Source organism: Herpailurus yagouaroundi, unplaced genomic scaffold (assembly GCF_014898765.1).
Source record: "Herpailurus yagouaroundi ecotype Mexico unplaced genomic scaffold, PumYag 142, whole genome shotgun sequence".
Classification (NCBI taxonomy): domain Eukaryota; kingdom Metazoa; phylum Chordata; class Mammalia; order Carnivora; family Felidae; genus Herpailurus; species Herpailurus yagouaroundi.
This window is the reverse complement of record NW_024412397.1, coordinates 47,678,929-47,698,071: the sequence shown is the minus strand read 5'-3', so window position 1 is coordinate 47,698,071 and position 19,143 is coordinate 47,678,929. Positions and strand designations below refer to the sequence as shown.

General features: G+C 38.9%; 1 pseudogene; it reads right to left on the bottom strand.

Moving 5' to 3' along the window:
• Window positions 1–9,897: 9,897 nt before the first annotated feature.
• Window positions 9,898–19,143, bottom strand: part of LOC121032727 (ras-related C3 botulinum toxin substrate 1-like) — a 16,016-nt pseudogene continuing 6,770 nt past the window's right edge.

Sequence of the window (19,143 nt, the reverse complement as noted above, 5' to 3'; positions counted from 1 at the left end):
TGTTCCTTGCAACTGCAAACATCTCCACTGATATAACCACTATTTGGAACAGTGCATAATAAGAGTGTCATCTTTGAATGATCAACACAATAAAAACAATTCAAATAAAGCAATTAAATAAAATGAGGATAGTGGGTGACATAGTCTTTAAGCTGCCAGTTTGTCCCAACATGCCATGCTTTAATCCTTGGGTCTTTCTGTTATGGAAGAAATTAGTGATAACAACAACAAAAGTTTATGAGGACTTTTTGATTGATCAAAAAGTTGATCAAACCTGGGGCTTTGTGAGTGAAATAGTCTTTGTTTGTAACTCGGACATTTGTAAAATTTAGACATTGGAATTCTTACTGTTAAGCAAACAATTCTGTTAAGCAAACCAATCATTATCATTGACAAGAGAACTAAAAAATGTTTCCAATGATGTGTTTTGAATGATCACATCCTATTTAAGAGTACTTATCCAAATGTCTTGAGCCAAGCTATGAGTGTATGCCATCTGCCATAAAGGTGGAATCATGTGTGAATTTTCTGACTAATGATCCTAAAGAAGTAAGTAGGGTTTTCTGGGCAGATTTAGGCTATACTTTGTAATGTAAGCATGTATTTTATAATATATGTATCAGACAATGTCTCCTTCAATTTTCTTTAACATTGACAGTCTAAAATGAACAACTTAGGAAACAACAGATGTTGGTGAGCATGAGGAGAAAGGGGAACACTTTTGCACTGCTGGTGGGAATGCAAACTGGTGCAGCCACTCTGGGAAACAGTATGGAGTTTCCTCACAAAATTAAAAATAGAACAACTCTACAACCCAGCAATTACACTACTAGGTATTTATGTACCTAGTACATAAATGATGTAATACTAAAATGATGATTCAAAGGGGCACATGCACCCAATGTTTATAGCAGCACTATCAACAATAGCCAAATTATGGAAAGAGCCCAAATGTCCATAGACCAATGGATGGATAAAGAAGATTATATATATTTATATATATAAATAGAATATTACTCAGCAATAAAAAAATTAGATCTTGCCATTTGCAACAATGTGAATGGAACTAGCGTGTATTGTGCTAAGTGAAATAAGTTAGACAAAAAAAATATTATATGATTTCATTCATATGTGGAATTTAAGATACAAAACAGATGGGAAAGGAAGGAAAAATAAGATAAAAACCGAGAGGGAGGCAAACCATAAGAGATTCTCAAATACAGAGAACAGACTGAGGGTTGCAGGAGGGGAGGTGGTGGGGGCATGGGTTAAATGGGTGATGGGCATTAAGGAGGGCACTTGTTGGGATGAGCACTGGGTGTTTCATGTAAATGATGAATCACTGGGTTCTACTCCTGAAACCAATACTGCACTATATGTTAACCAGCTTGAATTTAAACAAACAAACAAATAAACAAAAAAGTCCAACAAAACATTGACAACCTTGATAAGGGAAAATGAATGATGATGTCTGGATATATATGAATAGAGTTTACTATTGTAATAAAATAAAACTTAGGAAAGGTTAATCAGATAATATCAAGTTATACGCATATTGGTCACAGGTGACAAGCAGTCCACAGAAAATGACTATAATTTATAGTAATTATTCCCAGATTTTCCAAGTCTGTTTCAATTGCAAATATTCTCTCCCACTGTGAGAACAATGAGAATTGATTCTTAGCTTGGGAAATATGGTCTGTCAGAGGATACCATGTGCATGAACTCCACCCTGTAGCAAGCACTCAAGTTGTATGTGGGGTCGAGGAGAAGGAAGAAGTAGATAGATGGGAGGGAACCCAGCAGGGGCCCTGAATCTACAACCCAGAGGGACCTTCTCCCTGGGTTTCCCTCCACACCAGCTGTGGTCACCTGTTCCCTGGGGACACTAAGAATGCTCTCCTCTCTTTCACCTTGTCCTGAGTAATACTACCCTTCACCTTGTCCTTCTGGGAAAAGTTTCCAGAACAAGCTTAGCCTTTCTCCTGGTCCCTTCCCCCTGAAATGTGGGCTCCACTAGCCTTTTATGTTGTTCTGTGTTCTGATAAGATGCAACCTGAAACCTATTGGATAATAAAATGAATTACAAGCCATAGCAAACCCAAGGATTTGATTTGTACACTAAGAGATGAAGCTTGTGCCTCTATGATGTGCTCTGACTTGGGAAGTTTCATTGATTAAGTTCCTAAGAAGGTGGCATTCTAAAGCCCCATTTATGATTTAGTACCAACATTATTGAAGAGTTAGTGTCCTTTTCCTTTTGTGTGTCTTGGGGTTGATGATGAATCTTACATTGAGAATCTGTCACGTGAAAAGCATTTTCAGGTGTTAGGTTGGAAGCCTTTCCATGTAAGTCTGCCCAATTCGTTACAGGCAGCAGCAGAAACCAAGCTGATCTTGTACCCCTTCTGCAATTTTCTCTTCAGTTTAAGGTAGCTCCATGGAATTGTGTTTCTTTGTATGATTATTTCCCTGGCCCTGATGAAGTTCATGCATTGTCTAGTTGTCCTGTTTTTCCTTTGTGACACTGAATTGTTTTAGGAAAACACAATACTTTAAGTGATTCACTAAAGTTGTCTATGGGGCTGTTTTTCTCTTGAGAACTCTTAGGACTGGAGAGTTGAAAATGAAATTATTGACACTTGAATAATATGACTGAAGCAGGGACAACAGCCATCAGGTGTTGATCACTGACAAGATCAATCCAAGTTGTGAAATGCTGAGAATTACTCTGGACTGAAGGGTGAAAATGCCTCCAAAACACCAGAACTCTCAGTTTGATGACAGAGGATACTCATGGAGAGTGGCCACGACATGCAGAATGCTGGCGTTTGAGTCCGTCACAGTCTTTGTTGAGAAGAATGGGCAGAAATGTGAACTTTCTAGCATTATAGATGCTCCTCAGAGGAGGGATATTTCTTGGTTGACTATTTGGGGGCATATCTTATGTCTAACTCATGAGAAGGGGATTTAAAAAAAACAAAGTGAGGAGTCAGACTTTGGTCACTAAACGAGATATGGGTGCTTATTTGAAATTCATGCCTACTACTCCTTGATGTTATGTGATATTTGACTTGAACTTGGGCCACTTACTGTCAAGTTTCCAAGGGTATAGATAATATTGGGGAAAAACACCTCAAAGGCAAATTTCTATGTAGGTAAACCATGAGTATAAGGTCATAGAAATCAATGAACACAATTATATTTTGCAAACCCCAATGACTAATAACTGTAGTTACTGCTGTGCAACCAACTGAACAAAACAGTGGATATACTTGCTCTACTGTGACTTTCAGCAACACCTCCAGCAGCTCCATTGTCAAGTATAGGCTGCAGCTGCTCAAGGTCAAAGATGTACCATCCTGAGCTGCCAAAGTCATCTTTACTCTAATCATTATTATTTTTAAGGTGCTTAGCTTTTTTTTTTCTGGGGAAAAACCCAACAAATATCTTTCATTTGGTACTGGAGTGAGGTGGGGGTGACACATGCCAGGGGGCTCAAAGGCAATTAGCAAAATATTGGGAGACATAAGGGCAAGTGTCTTTTCTAGACTAGAACTTCACCTGCTGCTCAACCTGTTATCATTTTTGGTTGTTCATGAGGCAAGTACTCTATGATTATAGGTGTTTGAAATCACATTATTGAATACCATCCTCAAAGAGTTTGATCTCATTAAGAATGAATGATTATGAATACTGGTAACCCTTCATCTCTATACATGCTTATAATTATTTATCTATTCCAGATAACTTGTCAAGCATTTCTTGGTACTGCTTAAGTGTGTCTGAAGAAAATGCTAATGCCATAAGTCTTTAGAGAAAATTTATAATCTAATTTTGTTCTCTTATAGTGAGGTTAAAATTGAATGATGTTGTGAGATCCATGTCCATTTATTCTTTTTTTTTTTAGTGAATACTTATGGAACCCCTTCCATGTTTCAAGCTTTGTGCTGGGACTACTGATAAAAACAGAAGGGCAATGGACAAAATATGGTCTGTCTTCAAGGATCTCGCAGTCTGAAAGGGAGGCAGACCTACATCAAATAATCACAATAGACTGTGGCACGTTCACCATGGAGATAGGCACAGATGGTTGGCAAGGCCTGGGATGAGGACCCTGAATCCCAGGCTAGTGCTGTTGCTGCTTGAGTGGCATGTCCCATGTGGGGCAGGACTTACAAGTTCTTGGGAAAAAGAACACTTCAATGATCCAAGAAGCTCTTTACCAAAGAGCTTCATCAAAGCAGAGTTATCTGTGCTCTTCTCATATACTGTTATTTTCAAGCATTTATTAACAATCATTAATCTGCCTACTAAAATTAAGAAATAACTTTATATCACTACATGATTTTTACTTCACAATGGACTGGCATTCACATGTATTTTCTCATTGAACTCCAATAATCCTATAAGGTGGTTAGAATGGGCTTAATTACTATTATCTGTTTTCAGATGAGAGCTCTGAGGCACAGAAAAGTTAAGGGACTTTACCCAGGTCATGGAGCTAATTAGCTGGCAGATTGGAAGATGTGTATCTTGATCTTTTTAACTGCTTGGACCATGAGTTTTCTTAGTTGATGTTACAATGCAAGATGCTTCTTAGTCTCATTTCACAGGTGGAATAAAAAAAATTGTCTTTAATGTTTATTTTTGAGAGAGAGACAGAGTGTGAGCAGGGGAGGTGCAGAGAGAGAGAGAGAGAGAGAGAGGAAAACACAGAATCTGAAGCAGACTTCAGGCTCTGAGCTGTCAGCACAGAGCCCGACGCGGGGCTGGAACTCACAAACTGCAAGATCATGACCTGAGCCAAAGTCGGACACCAATTGACTGAGCCACCTAGGCGCCAATTTCATAGGTGGATTTAACAGATATACGGGGCTGGACATTTCTCCCTTTTGAAGACTGATCCTGCAGTACATCACTTTGCACATTTCTTGTATATTTCTGATTATTCTGTCCCTGTGTCCAAGAAGCCTTCCTTCCTTTCCCCCTCAGGTAATTGCTGATGTTTCCCTGGGGTCTGTCCCTGCCCTGTTCTCTCCCTCCATACTCTCTCCACTGGGCAATTACGTACATTTTCATGGCATCACTACCACATAAGGTATTACTACAATTCCCAAACCTACACCTTCACGCTCTGACCTCTCGTCCAGACAGCCGAACTGAAATATACCAACTGCCTGCTGGACATCTTCCCTGATGTCTACAAGTATTGGACTTTCTCACTGAGCTACTCACCCTTCCATTCGGCACTAGAAACTTCACTATTATTCTTAACACACTTGGCATCAGCACCATTGACCTAGTCACCTAAGCTTGAAACCTGTGAACTTCTTTCCTCGTCCTCACTTGTCACCTCTAACTGGATAACCATATCTTGATTCGGTCCCCTAAAATATTTTTTGAAATCTGTTCTGTCTTTCCCATTCATGCTGTTGCTGCTCTGTGTATTTAAATGGGCTTTCCAGTGTGTCTGTAGGGTTCTTGAGAGCACATTGAAGAAAAGGGCGAGTGCTATATTTACTTATGCATTCCCTCACTAATTCATTCCACAAAAATGTATTGAGGCATATAGATCTCCCTATTCCTGGAAAAAATTGTGTTGGTCCTTTTGAGAAAATTAAAATTGGCCTGGAAACTCTAGCCTTTTCTCATACTACCTAGGTCAATTAACTATGTATTCCACAGCTCTCAAGCCTTGGCAGTTTCAGATTGGGCATTTAACTGTTAATGTAGCCAGAAATCAAAGATTAAGTGACAATTCTTATCCATCATATCCAAAGTAACCTCTCTCAAAACCATCACCTAAGATTCTGCTGAACAAATACTTCAGGCTTTGATTCAGAAGATGTTTGGGCCACTTATAAGTCACTGATTTATCAGATTTTTCCAACAGCAATTGTAAAAATTCCAAACTGGTAGAGTTTCAGCAAAAATGTTAGTGAATCTACAATAATTTTGACAGTAACTTTTTCTACTTTGTGAAATTATTTATGTAAAAATGCTTATAATTTATAAAATTAGCTCTTATTTGATAATATATTTATGAATATATTCAGTATCATATTCATGGAATAGTCTTTATTGAAAGGAATAAAGATAAGTGGAGTTGGAACTGTCTTGGAACCAAGCAAGCAGAGAATTCCCTGCAAAAGGATGGATTTCCTTTAATTAGCCAACTCCTTTGATGCATTAAAAGGTGATTCATTTTCCAAAATATTGAAGTATAGGCATGTTTCAGAAATATCTACTAAACGTCAAGTAAGGAATACCTATTATGTGTTAATAATGGTAAGGGATGTATTCATGCTAATGGATGGTCTGATTGGGTATGCTTCCATTCTAGAGGCCTAGAACTTTGATATTTGGTTTATTCAAAGTTAACCAAGTCCTAGGAAGAAGAGGTAGATTAAAGACGACTAAAAATTCCTTGTTTTCCATGCCATTGAAAGGTGGAGACTATGGAGCACCTGGGTGGCCCAGTCAGTTAAGCGTTTGACTTCGGCTCAGGTCATGATCTCATGGTTTGTGAGTCTGAGCCCCACATTGGACTTTCTGTTGTCAACACAGAGTCCGCTTCAGATCCTCTGTCCCCCCTCTCTCTTTGCCCCTCTCTGGCTCATGTGTGTGTTGTCTCACTCTCTCTCAAAAATAAATAAACATTAAAAACAGAGAAGAAGAAGAAGAAGAAGAAGAAGAAGAAGAAGAAGAAGAGAAGAAGAAGAAGAAGAAGAGAAGAAGAAGAAGAAGAAGAAGAAGAAGAAGAAGAAGAAGAAGAAGAAAGGGATGGAGACTATTTCTTCTCTAAATGCAGGATGGCCCTCTGACCAGTTTTGACTAATAGAATATTGGCAGGGATGACTCTACATCTGAGGGGAGGGCAACAGTGCTTCAGCTTCCACTTTCACTGCTTGAGACACATTTTCTTGAAAGTCAGCATCCACCTGAGAAGTGTTATTAATTACCCTGAGACCAGCATGTGGCGAGGAAGATCAAGCTAGTCATGCAGCCACCAGGAGGCGCTGTAGCCTTATAGAACTAGCCCAGATGAGCACCTCACCCCCCCCCCCACCCCGCACCACCTGGCCCCCACTGAATGCCACTAAACAACTGAACCCAGCAATGCTACCGATTGGAAGAACTACTCAGCTTATCTTTATCTGAATTCTTGACCAGTAGAATCGTAAGCAAGAAAAAAATAGCTATTTTTTTTAATTGGTTTATTTATTTTAGAAAGAGAGCAAGAATGAGTGGGGTAGGGACACAGAGCGAGGGAGAGAGAGAGAATCCCAAGCACGCTCCACACTGTCAGCATGGAGCCCAATGTGGGGCTTGAGCCCATGAATCTACTAGATCATGTTAGATGGACTTACAAAATTCTAAAAATCAAGAGTTGGAGGTTTAATTGACTGAACTACCCAGGTGCCTCCCGCCGCCCAAATAGCTATTTTTAAGCCCCTACATTTTGGGATAGTTTGTTACACAGAAATAGGTAATAAAAACCATTGACTCCTACCACCCACTGTCTTCCCTGAAGGAAAGTTTACTTAGGAAACCAAATCGCCTGATGAAGAAGAGAATGACAGAAAATGTTTTCAAGGATAGGTAGGACTACATTTCCTGGCTGTTTTTAATTTGATTTGGGTGTCATTTCTTCTTGCCAATCGGAGAAACCATTGCCCTCGGTTTGTCTCCTTGTGGACACCATTTTTGCATTGTTTTAAAATGCTCTTGTCAGTTCTTCTGATCACTCTCAGTAATCAAATTACATCAGGTTACAGGTTACAGTCTATTTGTGTCAGGCAGTGGACCTCCAGGAGACACTCAAAAGGGCCATTCAACAAAAATGTAATGAGTCCCTGCATCATGTGAGGCACTGAGCTGGACAATGGGGCACATGCACAAATATGCAAACATGATACAGTCCCTGTCATCACCAAGCTTGTAATTTTTTAGGGGGAGCAAAGCCACATTCGAATAATTATGATACAGTTCATGCTTGAAAACACAGGAGTATTTATTTCTGGCTTGGAGGATTTCAAAGGGAGAGTGACATTTGATCTGGGCTTGGGACAGTGAGTAGGAGCATGGCAGGAGGGAGAGCTTATCAAAGTCATTCCAGCCAGAGGGAACAATATGAGAGAGTTTCTGGTGAGCTTGGGTGCCTTTGAAGTGTCTGGGGAGGCTGGGTGTAGCAAGAATTAGGAGGGATGAGATTGGAAAGATAGCTTGGGGTCTCATTGTGCAGCTCTTTGGACACTTCCTAGGACATGAGCTAGACATTTGTCCTTTTAAAAAAACTGGGGAGCTGTGGAGGGTTGAGAAGAAGAGGTGGTCACATATGTGTTCATACACTGTTGGTCATGGGTCTTCTTTCTCTCCTCATCCCACATTCTGGAACACTTCATTCACAGACTGATGATAGACACTGTGGGAAAGAAAAAAGATGAGTAACTGGCATGACCTTACAGGAAATCTGCTTGTTTGCTTGAGAAGGTAGATTGTCACTTGACTGCTTAAAAACAGGGAAAGATACTCAAATGCTTTCGTGCTATTGTTTTAAGGACAAAAAGACTGCCCAACTCTTAGAAAGTGTAGCATTTGCAGAAAACAAGAACATGTCACTTTGGAGAGATATTTTTGCTGGTTCCAGAGATGAGAGCGGGGCTGGTTCCCGAAGCACCCAGAAAGGTCTTTGATGGGGAGTGGGGAAGTGGCAGTTTCTCTCAATCTGTGTTGTGTGCCAGGAATAATGACATATTCTCCCAATCACAAATTAACTATCGCTTCTTGGCAAGTGTCCCCTTCTCCCTGAGTTTATCTTGAAAGAATTCTCAGAGGTCTCAGTAAGCTGCATTTATTTAGATTTTTGCCATATGAATATTGACAAGTGGGTTGCTACTTTATGCTGTTTTGTGTGAGACATGCTAGGAACCAGAAAATGAGATTGAGAATCTGGGTCCTGTCATTCACCTGCTGAACTCCACAACCCTTGGAAGGGAGGGAGGTTAACCAAGGAATGAGTGTCACTCCCCTTGGCCTTGAGGGGCAAATAGTGCAGGAGGAAGAAACACATCAGATGAGGAGGCACTGAAGTAAAAAATACTGGTTTATAATTATAAAAAAAATAAATAAAGATCTTTAACTGTCATGTCTTCAAAGGCTAAGTGTGTAATTTTTACCTATTGTGTTATTTATTTTGAGGTTTCCATATGAGAATTAGTCTAGCTCTATGAAAAGATTTGGAAAGTTTTTTTTAATGCCATGGAATATTTTGTATAAACTTAGGAATTATGTTTCTTGACTGTGTGTGCAGAGCTGGTGGGAACACTTTATGGGTGTGTTAATCTTCTTGAAGGTAATTTGTTGACAACGTCCCTTCTTCCCTCCCTTGTTTCTTCCCTGGTTATTTGTCTATTTAGTTTTCTGCTTTTTCCCAAGGGAATTTTGAGTTTGTATTTCCTTTCCTTTTCTTTCTTTTTTGTTTGTTTGTTTGTTTTGGTGGTTATTTTATTTCTTTTTTTTTAATTTTTAAATTCTAGTTAGTTAACATATAGTGTAATATTGGTTTTGAGAATAGAATTTAGTGATTCATCACTTACATATAACACCCAGTGTTCATCTCAACAGTGTCTTCCTTAATGCCCATCACCCCCTTAGCCCATCCCCCATCCACCTGCCCTCCAGTAACCCTCAGTTTGTCCTCTGTATTTAAGAATCTCTTATGGTTTGCCTCCCTCTCTATTTTTATTTTATTTTTCCTTCCCTTCCCCTATGTTTGTATTTTCTTGCAAATCAGCTATTTCAACAAGACTTCATAGTATTCTGTGGTCAGTGACTTCTTCTGTATCAGTTATATCCCTGCCTCACACTTGATTTCATATGTCTTAATATCTTTTATTTTTTCTTTAATGAATTAACTACAGGATTGTCAATTTTATTTATTCTGCCCTCCCTGAAACAGCAAGCATTTCTCTTCCTCGTCTTGACAGGCAGTGGGCAGAGAGTTCTAATATTTCCATCAAGCACTGTCCTGCGACCCCTCTGTGTGAGAGCTGAACATTCCAGGTACATTATTTTACAGCACTGATCTCCTTAAGCTGTGGCTAATGCCTTTGGCTACAAGATGGGAATCAACTTCTGCATTTTCTCAATCATGTCTTTATCACTCTTAAGATCATGTCTAGTTTCCACTAGTATGAGGAGTGTTGGGGAGATGGAGTCACACTTCAGGATACCACTTTGCATACATATTTGCAAATGATGTGGGACTCACAAGGGAAAAGCAAATGAAAAATACACCTGTTTGCAGACAGGATAGGGGGTGTAATACATCATAATCTTCTCGTCCAGCTTCTTGTCTTAGAAGCCCATCTACCATAACATTAGTAGAAAGTTATCAAAGAAAATGGGGACATATTCTCCAGGAAGTACATTGGTGTGTTACTCACTAGGAGACAAGTTTTGCCTATGCTCTATCTTTGACCTGATAGCCTACATCTGGGCTGTGGCTTCTTACCACAGGCAAGAAGTGGCAGGACCTCTGTCTACACTACTTTGCCATCTGCAGACTAGAAGCTGAAGCTTGGGAAAGACACCAACTAAAGCTGGAAGAAACCCCCATGTTTGCATCTCAGTGGGATCCTTGAGGGTCAGGATGTCTCTCCAGCCTATGAGAAACAACCTCACATTACAGACTTTGAAAGAGATAGAAATGGTGGAAGAATACTTGGTCTACAATCATTTATTCAGTGTAATACAAATTACTCCAAGTAGTAAACAAGACTTGCATCTAGAGCAGATTTCATGAAATGGCTGTGGGTGTGTGTGCACCCAAGGATGGCCTAGTGGCTCCATTTACTAACAGTGGCTCCACTTACTAACAGTGTAAGGCCCACTGGAATGCCTTTCTAGAAGAAGGATTCAGCATAAAATAGTAGGATCTAAAATTATAGTCGTAGGACCAGGATTTGAATCCCATTTCTATCACAAATAAATAAAATAAAGTGTTTTTAATCTTTCTGAGGTTTAGTCTCAACATCTGTAAAATGGAAATAATAACACATACCTACCAGGATTGTTGCAAAGATACAAGTCAATGAGAATAAAAGGAAAAACAAAGGTAAGGTGCTTTGCAAGCTGTCAAGTAACTTAAAAGTGAAAGTTATGTACTTAACAAGTATTTGTTGAGGGACTATTGTGCACATAAACCATATTAAAGATCCACAGCAATTTACCAGGTAGGACTTTAAATGTCTAATACTATTTTAGCTGAGTTGAAAATTTTTCAAGGGGAAGATTTTCTCTGAAATAATTCTGTTTTATATAGTAATTTATTGGCTAAATTTTAGAAAACGTCAAGGAGCATGAAGATTTTTCAACACCCATTCCTTGCTTTTATTAATAAAAAGAGAACTGTGCCAAAGGGGCATGCCTCAGTGAGAAATAATGAGAGAAAATTGTTCACAGGGCTTACTTGGTTAAGTGCAATTAAACTAGCCTGTAATTTTTGTATTAAACTACTGGTAGTCGGGAACCAATATTTGGAGCTACTTATTAAATAAATTACCTAGATTAAGAAGTTTTCCCATGATTGCAAACACTGAGAGGAAGGATGTCTTTAAACCCATGGTCTCTTAAAATAAAGGCTAATGCAAGGTTGCTGAAGAGGTAGCCTTAGACCTTCAAGCTGCACTATGCTTGGAAACTGTTGATAAAGGCCCTCCCCCTCCCTAAAACACATTAGAGGAGGGAATTACAGTGGGGCTTGGAACCTGGATGCTCCTGCTCCTTCTGCCACTTTTAAATGTGTGGGAGCTTTGGCTAGCATGGAAATTCCCTGAGCTCAGTTTCTGTGTCTCTAAAGAGGAGCAAAAACATCTATATGGCCTATTGCATAAGGATGTGGTGGTGGTCTGATTCAAGATGCAAATTATGGGAGAAGCCGATTCAGAGAAGGTGAGGAGTTCTTCTCAAAAGCCAATGTGCGCAGAGAGTCACCCTGGGGATTTTGTTCAAATGCAGATTCGGCCTCTGGAGGATCCCCAGCCTGGCCCTGGTTCTGCATTTCCGACAAGCTCCTAAGTGAGGTTGCTGCTGTTGACTCATAAAGATCCCATTTCGAGTGGTAAGGTCTTCCACAATAAAGAACATTTTAGCTGATGCAACTGCAATGTCCAGGAATAAATACTGGTGTCAGTTAAGGCTTGTTCCAGCTGTCCAAAAAAGTTATGAAAGTACTAATTTCCTTTTGCTTTTCCCTGTGCTCTGTAATGTTCGTTTCACCTGGAGGCTGGTTCTCCTCAGGGTACCAAGATGATGACCTGCAGTTCGTGGGGTTTTGGTTCATACATCTTGGTTGTGGCCAGCAGAAAACTGTTTTCCCAATATTGCCAACAAAAGTCCTAAGATTCATTCTGATTGTACAGGTGAAATAAACTGATTGGCTTAACCCAAGCCAAAGGCTCCCCTCGTGGAGCTGAAGGTGGAATAAATTCCCCAGAACTTCATGGAAATCGGGACTATGATAAAGATGAGGAAGTGGGTGCTGGGGAGACCACCAAGGAATGTCTTTGGTAGAGGCAAATGAAAAAAAAGTTTTTAAATTGGACCTTTATTTTTAACAAATGTCATATCTTATATAAATATGAAATATGGGAAGCAGTTTGTACATTTATTTGCCCATCATATTTGGAAAATTCTCTGAGTCAGGAAATACATGGTTTTGTTAATATCGAATATGGTTTGAAGGTCATAACACTATTTTAGAAATTCCCAAGACATATTTTTATTTATTAATTTTATTTTTTTTAAATTTATATCCAAATTAGTTAGCATACAGTGCAAAAATGATTTTAGGAGTAGATTCCTTCATGCCCCTTACCCATTTAGCCCATCCCCCATCCCACAACACTTCCAGTAACTGTTTGTTTTCCATATTTAAGAGTCTCTTATGATTTGTCCCCTTCCCTGTTTTTATATTATTTTTGCTTCCCTTCCCTTATGTTCATCTGTTCTGTGTCTTAAAGTCCTCATATGAGTGAAGGCATATGATGTTTGTCTTTCTCTGACTAATTTCACTTAGCATAATACCCTCTAGTTCCATCCACATAGTTGCAAATGGCAAGATTGCGTTCTTTTTGATTGCCAAGTAATACTCCATTGTGTGTGTGTGTGTGTGTGTGTGTGTGTGTGTGTGTGTGTATACACCACATTTTCTTTATCCATTTATCCATCGATGGACATTTGGGCTCTTTCCATACGTTGGCTATTGTTGATAGTGCTGCTATAAACATTGGGGGTGCATGTGCCCCTCCGAAACAGCATACCTGTATCCCTTGGATAAATACCTAGCAGTGCAATTGCTGGGTCGTAGGGTAGTTCTATTTTTAATTTTTTGAGGAACCTCCATACTGGTGGCTGCACCAGTTTGCATTCCCACCAGCAGTGCAAAAGAGATCCTCTATCTCTGCATCCTCGCCAACATCTGTTGTTGCCTGAGTTGTTAATGTTAGCCATCCTAACAGGAGTAAGGTGGTATCTCATTGTGGTTTTGATTTGTATTTCCCTAATGATGGGTGATGTTGAGCATTTTTTCATGTGTCAGTTGGCCATCTGGATATCTTCTTTGGAGAAGTGTCTATTCATGTCTTTTGCCCATTTCTTCACTGGATTATTTGTTTTCTGCATGTTGAGTTTGATCAGTTCTTTACAGATTTTGGATCCTAACCCTTTATCTGATATGTTGTTTGCAAATATCTTCTCCCATTCTGTCAGTTGCCTTTTGGTTTTGCTGATTGTTTCCTTTGCTGTGCAGAAGCTTTTTATTTTCATGAGGTCCCAATAGTTCATTCCTGCTTTTGTTTCCACTGCCTCCAGAGATGTGTTGAGTAAGAAGTTGCTACAGCCAAGATCAAAGAGGTTTTTGCCTGCCTTCTCCTCGAGGATTTTGATGGCTCCCTGTCTCACATTTAGGTCTTTCACATCCATTTTGAGTTTATTTTTGTGTTTGGTGTAAGAAAGTGGTCCAGGTTCCTTCTTCTGCATGTTGCTGTCCAGTTTCCCCAGCACCACTTGCTGAAGAGACTGTCTTTATTCCATTGGGTATTCTTTCCTGCTTTGTCAAAGATTAGTTGGGCATACATTTGTGGGTCCATTTCTGGGTTCTCTATTCTGTTCCATTGATCTGAGTGTCTGTTTTTGTGCCAGTATCATACTGTCTTCTTGATGATTACAGCTTTGTAGTATAGCTTGAGGTCCAGGATTGTGGACCTCCTGCTTTGGTTTTCTTTTTCAAGATTGCTTTGGCTATTTGGGGTCTTTTCTGGTTCCATACAAATTTTGGGATTATTTGCTCTAGCTCTGTGAAGAAGGCCAGTATTATTTTGATAGGGATTGATTGCATTGAATATGTAGATTGCTTTGGGTAGAATTGACATTTTAACAATATTTGTTCTTCCTATCCAGGAGCATGGAAACTTTTCATTTTTTTGGTGTCTTCTTCAATTTCTTTCATAAGTTTTCTATAGTTTTCAGTGTATAGATTTTTCAGCTCTTTGGTTATATTTATTCCTAGGTATTTTATGGTTTTTGGTGCAATTGTAGATGGGATCGATTCCTGATTCTCTTTCTATTGCTTCATTGTTGGTGTATAGTAATTCAACCGATTTCTGTGCATTTATTTTATATCCTGCAACTTTGCTGAATTCATGAATCAGTTTTAGCAGGTTTTTGGTGGAATCTTTTGGGTTTTCCATGTAGAGTATCATGTCATCTGCGAAGAGTGAAAGTTTGACTTCCTCCTAGCTGATTTGGATGCCTTTTATTTCTTCGTGTTGTCTGATTGCAGAGGCTAAGACTATGATGAATATGTTGAATAACAGTGGTGAGAGGGGACATCCCTGTCTTATTCCTGACCTTAGGAGGAAAGCTCTCAGTTTTTCCCCATTGCGGATGATATAGTGTTGGGTCTTTCATATATGGCTTTTATGATCTCGAGCATGCTCCTTCTATCCCTACTTTCTTGAGGGTTTTTATCAAGACGATGCTATATTTTGTCAAATGCTTTCTCTGCATCTATTGAGAGGATCATATGGTTCTTGTCCTTTCTTTTGTTGATGTGATGAATCACATTGATGGTTTTGTGGATATTGAAACAGACCTGCATCCCAGATATAAATCCCACTTGGTCATGGTGAATAACTTTTTAAATGTATTGTTGGATCCAGTTGGCTAATATCTTGTTGAGGATTTGTGCATCCATGTTCATCAGGGAAATTGGTCTATAGTCCTCTTTTTCAGTAGGGTCTCTGGTTTTGGAATCAAGGTAATGCTGGCTTCATAGAAAGAGTTTGGAAGTTTTCCTTCCATTTCTATTTTTTGGAACAGCTTCAAGAGAATAGGTGTTAACTCTTCCTTAAATGTTTGGTAGAATTCCCCTGGAAAGCCATCTGGCTCTGGACTCTTGTTTTTTGGCAGATTTTTGATTACTAATTGATTTCTTTACTGGTTATGGGTCTGTTCAAATTTTCTATTTCTTCCTGTTTCAGTTTTGGTAGTGTATATGTTTCTAGAAAATTGTCCATTTCTTCCAGATTTCCCATTTTATTGGCATATAATTGCTCATAATATTCTCTTATTGTTGTTTTTATTTCTGCTGTGTTGGTTGTGATCTCTCCTCTTTCATTCTTGATTTTATTTATTTGGGTCCTATCCTTTTTCTTTTTGATCAAACTGGCTAGTGGTTTATCAATTTTGTTAATTCTTTCAAAGAACCAGCTTCTGATCTGTTCTACTCTTCTGGTTTTTTTATGGTTTCTTTTTTTTTTTTTTTCAACGTTTATTTATTTTTGGGATAGAGAGAGACAGAGCATGAACGGGGGAGGGGCAGAGAGAGAGGGAGACACAGAATCAGAAACAGGCTCCAGGCTCCGAGCCATCAGCCCAGAGCCTGACACGGGGCTCGAACTCACGGACCACGAGATCGTGACCTGGCTGAAGTCGGACGCTTAACCGACTGCGCCACCCAGGCGCCCCACGGTTTTTTTTTTTTGGTTTCAATAGCATTAATTTCTACTCTAATCTTGATTATTTCCTGTCTTCTGCTGGTTTTGGGTTTTATTTGTGGTTCTTTTTCCAGCTCTTTAAGGTGTAAGGTTAGGTTGTGTATCTGAGATCTTTCTTCCTTCTTTAGGAAGGCCTGGATTGCTATATACTTTCCTCTTATGACTGCCTTTGCTGCATCCCAGAGGTTTCGGGTTGTGGTGTTATCATTTTCATTGGCTTCCATGAACTTTTTAATTTCCTCTTTAACTTCTTGGTTAGCCCATTCATTCCTTAGTAGGATGTTCTTTAGTCTCCGAGTGTTTGTTACCTTTCCAAATTTTTTCTTGTGGTTGATTTTGAGTTTCATAGCATTGTGGTCTGAAAATATGCATGGTATGATCTTGATCTTTTTGTACTTGTTGAGGGCTGATTTGTGTCCCAGTATGTGGTCTATTCTGGAGAACGTTCCATGTACACTGGAGAAGAATATATATTCTGCTGCTTTAGGACGAAATGTTCTGAATATATCTGTTAAGTCCATCTGGTCCAGTGTGTCATTCAAAGCCATTGTTTCCTTGTGATTTTTTGATGAGATCATCTGTCCATTGCTGTGAGCAGGGTGCTGAAGTCCCCTGCTATTGTGGTATTACTATCAATGACTTTCTTTCTGTTTGTGACTAGTTGATTTATATATTTGGGTGCTCTCACATTTGGCAGATAATTGTTTATAATTGTTAGGTCTTCTTGGTGGATAGACCCCTTAATTATGATATAATGCCCTTCTTCATCTCTTGATACAGTCTTTATTTTGAAGTCTAGATTGTCTGATATAAGATTGGCTACTCTGGCTTTCTTTTGTTGGCCATTAGCATGATACATGGTTCTCCATCTTCTTACTTTCAATCTGAAGGTGTCTTTATGTCTAAAGTGGGTCTCTTGTAAACAGCATATCGATGGATCTTGTTTTCTTATTCATTCTGTTACCCTATGTCTTTTGATTGGAGCATTGAGTCCATTGACATTTAGAGTGAGTACTGAAAGTTATGAATTTATTGCCATTATGTTGCTTGTAGAGTTAGAGTTTCTGGTGGTGTTCTCTGGTCCTTTCTAGTCTTTGTTGTTTTTGGTCTTTATTTGTTTGTTTGTTTGTTTGTTTTCATCTTTTCTCCCCTCAGAGAGTCCCCTTAAAATTTCTTGAGGGCTGGTTTAGTGGTCATGAACTCCTTTAATTTTTGTCTGGGAAATTTTTATCTCGCCTTCTGTTTTGAATGACAGTCTTGCTGGATGAATTTTTGGCTGCATATTTTTCTGATTCAGCACATTGAATATATCCTGCCACTCCTTTCTGGCCTGCCAAGTTTCTGTGGATAGGTCTGCTGCAAACCTGATCTGTCTTCCCTTGTAAGTTAAGGACTTTTTTCCCCCTTGCTTACTTTATGATTCTCTCCTTGCCTGAGTATTTTGTGAATTTGACTTTCATATGCCTTGTTGAAGGTCAGTTTTTGTTGAATCTAGTGGGAGTCCTCTGTGCTTCCTGGATTTTGATGTCTGTGTCTTTCCCCAGGTTAGGAATGTTTTCTGCTAGGAGTTGCTCACATAACCCTTCTACCCCTATTGCTCTCTCTTCCTCTTCTGGGACCCCTATGATACTGATGTTGTTACTTTTTAACGAGTCACTGATTTCTCTAATTCTTAAATCGTGCTATTTTGCCTTAATCCTCCTCTTTTTTTCTGCTTCATTATTCTCCATAAGTTTGTCCTCTATATCACTGATTCTCTGTTCTGCCTCATCCATCCTTCCCTCTGTGGCATCCTTTCCAGATTGCAGCTCAGTTTTAGAATTATTTATTTCATCCTGACTAGCTTTTACTTATTTTATCTCTAGAGAAAGGGATTCTAATCTATTTTTGACTCCAGCTAGTATTCTTATTATCGTGATTCTAAATTCTGGTTCAGACATCTTGCTTGTATCTGTGTTGGTTAAGTCCCTGGCTGTCATTTCTTTCTGCTCTTTCTTTTGTGGTGAATTCCTTCATTTCATTATTTTGAAGGGAGAAAGGAATTAATGAGGCAAAAATAATTAAAATAAAAAATTGAAATTAGAAAAAATGTTAAATTTAAAAAATTAAAAGCAAACACAGACACAAAAATTGAATAAATGATGCTAGATCCTAGGTGTGTTTTGGTTTGGGTGTTGAAAGGGGCTTGATAGATTAGGGAAAAAAGGGGAAAGAAATAAAGAAAAAAAAGAAATCATTTGAAAACTTGAAAAAATGAATACACTGAAGTAGACTAAAATGAAATGATACAAGTAAAATAGAATTTGAAAAAATTTACACCAAAGTAAAAAATATAGTAGAAAAAAATTAAAGAAAAATATTTTTATTTTATTTATTTATTTTTTTTACATTTTTTAAACAAAGTCTTTCAAATTTTATTTATTTATTTTTTTATTTATATATGAAATTTATTGTCAAATTGGTTTCCATACAACACCCAGTGCTCATCCCAAAAGGTGCCCTCCTCAATACCCATCACCCACCCTCTCCTCCCTCCCACCCCCCATCAACCCTCAGTTTGCTCTCAGTTCTCAACAGTCTCTTATGCTTTGGCTCTCTCCCACTCTAACCTCTTTTTTTTTTTTTTTCCTTCCCCTCCCCCATGGGTTCCTGTTAAGTTTCTCAGGATCCACATAAGAGTGAAACCATATGGTATCTGTCTTTCTCTGTATGGCTTATTTCACTTAGCATCACACTCTCCAGTTCCATCCACGTTGCTACAAAAGGCCATATTTCATTTTTTCTCATTGCCACGTAGTATTCCATAGTGTATATAAACCACAATTTCTTTATCCATTCATCAGTTGATGGACATTTAGGCTCTTTCCATAATTTGGCTATTGTTGAGAGTGCTGCTATGAACATTGGGGTACAAGTGCCCCTATGCATCAGTACTCCTGTGTCCCTTGGATAAATTCCTAGCAGTGCTATTGCTGGGTCATAGGGTAGGTCTATTTTTAATTTTCTGAGGAACCTCCACACTGCTTTCCAGAGCGGCTGCACCAATTTGCATTCCCACCAACAGTGCAAGAGGGTTCCC